This window comes from Petaurus breviceps, unplaced genomic scaffold, assembly GCF_028583685.1.
Source record: "Petaurus breviceps papuanus isolate PSGF00001 unplaced genomic scaffold, PetGlider_PUasm1.0 91133, whole genome shotgun sequence".
NCBI classification, from domain to species: domain Eukaryota; kingdom Metazoa; phylum Chordata; class Mammalia; order Diprotodontia; family Petauridae; genus Petaurus; species Petaurus breviceps.
In genome coordinates, this window is record NW_027187419.1 from 97,208,076 (window position 1) to 97,214,075 (window position 6,000).

Below are 6,000 nucleotides of genomic sequence, written 5' to 3' on the forward strand. Positions count from 1 at the left end.
AACTTTAGATAAATACTCCATGAAAAATTTTCAGGCTAAATAGGAAGTTGTAGGACAGAAATTTTTTTTTTTTTTTGCCTTTTGGAGGGCAATTTTGGGGTTAAGTAACTTGCCCAAGGTTACACGGCTAGTATTTTTGTGTGGGTGTTAAGTGTCTCAGGCTGGAACCGAACTCGGGTCCTCCTGACTCCAGAGCCAGCGCTTTACTCACTGCGCCACCTAGCCGCCCCATAATTTTTTTTACTTTTTTTTTTTTTAAGCAATCGGGGTTAAGTAACTTGCTCAAGGTTACACAGCCAGTTATTTCTGGATGTGGTGCTGAGTATCTGAGCCCGGGATTCGATCTCCAGGTCATCCCAACACTGGAGCCGGTGCTCTTACTCGCTGAGCCACCTGGCCGCCCTAAGCTTTTTTTTTTTTTTTTAAGCAATCGGGGTTAAGTAACTTGCTTAAGGTTACACGGCCAGGTATTATTGCTGGGTGTGGTGCTGAGTATCTAAGACCGGATTTGATCCAGGTCATCCCTACACTGGAACTGGTGCTCTTACTCGCTGAGCCACCTGGCCGCCCCAGGACAGAAAATTTTAACCTATTTTTGGACAATGCAACCCTTTGGCAGTTTTGTGAAGTGTATGAAACTCTTCTCACAATAAAATTTTAAAATATGGAAAATAAAATATATAGGATTACAAAGGAGATGAATTCTATTGAAATATACTTATCCATTTTTTTAAATTGAAAAGATGAGATTAAGAGCCCTGTTTTAGCGCCTCGTGTTTTTTGCTTTCACACCCAGGTTATGGTTAGTAAACCATTTAGGAATGGTTCCTGCAACTCCCATTTCCCTCACTGCTTTTTTCTATATTTTTAAATCTTAAAGAACACAATTTAGAGTTTGGGAGTTATTTTTAAAGTTGTTATTTATTATTACTATTCCCCAGACAGGACCATATATATTTAAAAAGAATACTCTATTATTAAAAACTACTGCCTTAATAAATTATTTGGGACTTACAGGAGCTCCCACAGAGCCCATAACTTCTTATAAATCTTATGCATCAGTCTTTGAAACATATTGCAACAATTTTTATCTACATTTTATAGATGGAAAAATTGGTGCATGAAGATGCTAAGAGAGTTCCAAATGATAGTTAAAAAAAAAAACTACCTCATATCATCCTATGATATATGATGTCCTTGTGGTCATCATCACTTTTCCTTTTATAGCTTTTCATCTTTGATATTTAGCTAGTCCTAGGCACAGCTGCTCAGGAAGATAGGCTCAGATGATTATAGCTTTGGAGCTGGAGGGGAGCTCAGAAGCCATTTTTTCCCAATCCTTTCCTTTTACGTGTGAGATAGGTAGTTGAGACCCCAAGAGGTTAAGTGACTGGCCCAATGTACCTAGGTAGGATGCATCAAAGTAGGATATGAAATCAGTTCCTCTGACTGCAGAACTAGTGCTCTTTCTACTAGACCACAGAGTAGTGCTAAGTGAACCTATCCTTGTCACTAGCTTCTCAACTAGTTCATTTCATTCATTCTAGTTGATTTTCTGTTCCATCTCAATGAATTCTGGTCATGCTCCTGTTAGAGCTCAGCCAATAGAATCCTGGCCTTTCTTCTTTAACTACTATCTTTATAATGCTGAAGTAATCAAAGAGACATATCCAGTACCATATTAAAGGGGCCTCACCTTTAAAGGGAGCTATGTGTGATACTCAGGAAAGCCCCCAAGATGAATTTAAGTTGCAAATGATCGCTTACTAGTTATATTCACATTTTGTGGTCTTTGAGAAGAAGAAGATAATGAAGGAGAAAGAAAATAAGGAGAAGAAGGAAAAGAAGATTATATTCAACATTTCCCCAAAGATATGAAAATCATACCTGAAGGTCAGGGAAGCATCATGTAGATAAAGCTGCAATATTACATCATTCCCTTTATTCCCTTATTTCAGAGCATTTATTAGTAATGGCTAAATAGGCTTCTCATTTCTGCAAATGTGGCCTGTAATCAAATTCTTATCTCAATACCCCCACCCTTAGCCTGCTAAAATTTCACATTTAAATAAAAATTATATTTTTTCAGCTTCCATGACATTTCATAAGAGGGCCCCATCCATCTATCCTTTTCATTTTGTGCCCAATAAATCTTTATTATCAATCAACAGGGCAGCACTGTGTTGTTATTGTTGTTATTTTAACCACGTCATCTTTACAAATAATTGCATGTTTATAATATGGAGCTTTGGGGATGCCTTTCTTTGGGTGCCTAGTTATTCTGACTTTTTAGTCTATGCCTGAGAAGTGAGCTGCTCCTGAATTTTATGTATCTGTCAGGAAGGAGAAAGCTGTTAACTGAAAACCCAACAGCTGGACTGACTTTTCAATTTTTTTTCATTCATTGTTCAGATTGTCTTAGGTCTGATTTATTGGGTTGAATGGTGTATTTGTAATGTTCCAGAGCCATTGTATGTACCCTCTGATTACTCATTATGGACCTTAGGAGTCTACAACTTGCTAATGAGCACATTACTATGCAATGCTGGTCAGTGCTAATTAGGTGATGATCATGTGCATTGCCTTATTTACATTCCATTCATTTAGATTAATTGGGCATTTAATTGAAGACAATGTGAAAGAAATTTGAATTGTGTTTATAGAATGGTTTAAGGTACAGTCTTGCATATTCACATATTGGGTGCTAGAGGAAGCATTCATTAAGCAATTTTGAGTATCTGGTAAATTAGGAAAGATGAGTGTGAACACCATTTATTTTGTAGTATTTATGTATATATTAATCTCTAAGCATACTTGGATATATCATATTTATATCATATATATATGCTTATATCCAAGTGTACTAACTATGTTTCCTACCTCTCTTGCAACTATAAAATGCAGGTAAGTTCTGCATTCACAGAAAATACTGTCTAATACTTCCAGGAGTGTGCTGGAACCAGTTCAAATCAGCTTAGGCTTAAAAGTGTGTGGTATAAAGGGATTGTAATGGGAGAAAAGGAAAGGAGGAGGCAGAAAAAGATAAATTATGCTACATGAAGAGGCATAAAAACATAATATAGTAGAAGGAAAGAAGGGAGGAAGATGAACGTTGTATGAACTTTACTCTCATTGCTTTTGGCTCAAGGAGGGATTAACACAATCAGTTAAGTATAGGATTCTAACATGAAAAGACACAAAAACATATTACAGTAAAGGGAAAGGAGGGAGGGAGAGGAGCACTGAATGAAATTTACTCTCACCAGTTTGGGTTCAAGGAGGGAATAACATACTTTGCTAAGTATAAAAATCTGTTGTGTCCTACGGGCAATAGGAGAGGAAGGGGGAAAAAAGGGAGGGTAGTTAGAAGGGAGGGAAGAAGTAGTTAGGGGTAAGGGTAGGTAAAGGGAGGGGGCTGCATAGGGAGGGAATACTGAGGGAGGTGGTGGTCAAAAGGAAAACTCTTAAGGAGGGGAAGGGAGAAATAAAAGCATAAACAGGGGAGAGAATAGGATGAAGGGAAAGATGCAGATAATGATCATAACTGTGAATGTGAATGGGATGAACTCTCCCATAAAATGGAAGCAGATAGCAGAATGGATTAAAAACCACAATATGCTGTCTACAAGAAACACATTTGAAATAGGGGGATAGGGGCGGCTAGGTGGCTGCAGTGAATAGAGCACTGGCCCTGGAGTCAAGTGGACCTGAGTTCAAATCTGCCCTCAGACAGTTAATACTTACTAGCTGTGTGACCTTGGACAAGTCACTTAACCCCAATTGCCCTACCTAGCCCCCTCCAAAAAGCCAAAAAAAAAACAACCAAAAAAGAAACAGGGGGATACACACAAGGTAAAGGTAAAAGGCTGCAGTATGTTTCAGCTAAAGTAAAAAAAGCAGGGATAGCAATCCTTATCTCAGATAAAGCAAAAACAAAAATAGATGTATTAAAAGAGATAAGGAGGTAAACTATATCCTGCTAAAAGGCACCATTGATAATGAAGCAATATCATTACTAAACATATATGCACCAAGCAGTATAACATCCAAATTCCTAGAAGAAAAGTTAAGGGAATTAGAGAAAGAAATAGACAGCAAAACTATACTAGTGGGGGACTTCAATTTCCCCTCTCTGAACCTAACAAATCTAACCTCAAAATAAACAAGAAAGAAGTTAAGGAGGTGAATAGAATTTTAAAGAAGGTAGTCATGATAGACCTCTGGAGAAAACTGAATGGGGATAAAAAGGAGTATATCATCTTCTCATTGGTACATGGCACATACACAAAAACTGACCATGTACTAGGGTATAAAAACCTCACAATTCAGTGCAGAAAGGAATAAATATTAAATGCATGCTTCTCAGATTATGATGCAATAAAATTATATGTAATAATTAGCCATGTAAAGATAGACTAAAAACTTATTGGAAACTAAATAATTTAATCCTAAAGAATGAGTGGATCAAACAAGAAATTATAGAAACAATCAGTAACTTCATTAAAGAGAATGACAATAGTGAGACAACATACCAAAACTTGTGGGTGGCAGCAAAAGCAGTTCTTAGGGGAAGTTACATATCTCTGAATGCATACATGAATAAAATACATAAAATGAATGTCAATAATTGGGCATGCAACTGAAAAAAACAAAAAAAGAACAAATTGAAAATCCCCAATTAAATACTAAATTAGAAATACTGAAAACCAAAGGAGAGATTAGTAAAATTCAAATTAAGAAAACTATTGAATTAACAAATAAAACTAAGAGCTGGTTTTATGGGAAAAAACAATAAAATTAATAGACATTTAGTCAATATGATAAAAAAAAAGAAAGAAGAAAACCAAATCACAAGTATCAAAAATGAAAAGGGTGAATCTACCTCCAATGAAGAGGAAATTAAAGCAATAATAAGGAATTATTTTGCCCAATTGTATGCACATAAATTTGACAACTTAGTGAAATGGATGAATATTTACACAAAATATAAGTTGCCCAGATTAACTGAAGAGGAAGTAAATTACTTAAATAACCCCATCTCAGAAAAAGAAATTGAACACATTATCAATGAACTCCATAGGAAAAAATTTCTAGGGCCAGATGGATTTACTAGCAAATTCTATCAAACATTTAAAGAACACTTGATCCCAATACTTTACAAACTATTTGGGGAGAATTGGAGAAGAAGGAGTCCTACCAAATTCTTTTATGACAAAAATATGGCACTGATACCTAAATTGGGAAGAGACAAAATGGAAAAAGAAAACTATAGACCAATTTCCCTCATGAAATTTTAAATAAAATATTAGCAAAAACACTACAGCAACTTATCACGAGAATAATACACTTTGATCAGGTAGAATTTATTCCAAGGATAGTTCAATATTAGGAAACTATCTGTATAATTGATCATATCAACAACAAAACTAGCAGAAACCACATGATTATCTCAATAGATGCAGAAAAGGCTTTTGACAAAATACAACACCCTTTAAAAACATTCAAAAGTATAGGAATAAATGGAGTCTTCCTTAAAATAAGTAGCATCTACCTAAAACCATCAGCAAGTATTATATGTAATGGAGATAAGCTAGAAGCATTTCCAATAACATCAGGGGTGAAACAAGGATGTCCACTATAACCCCTCTTATTCAATTTGGTACTAGAAATATTACCAATGGCAATAAGAGAAGAAAAAGAAATTGAAAGAATCAAATTAGGCAAAGAAGAGACTAAGCTATTACTCTTTGCAGATTATATGATGATATACATAGAGAATCCTAAATAAATTTGGCAAAGTTGCAGGATATAAAATAAACCCACATAAATCCTTGGCATTCCTATATATTTCTAACAAAATCCAATAGCAAGAGATAGAAAGAGAAATTCTATTTAAAGTTACTGTAGGCGTTATAAAATATTTGAGAATCTCCCTACCAAAACAAACTCAGGACCTATATGAACAATTACAAAACACTTTTCACACAGATAGTCAGATTT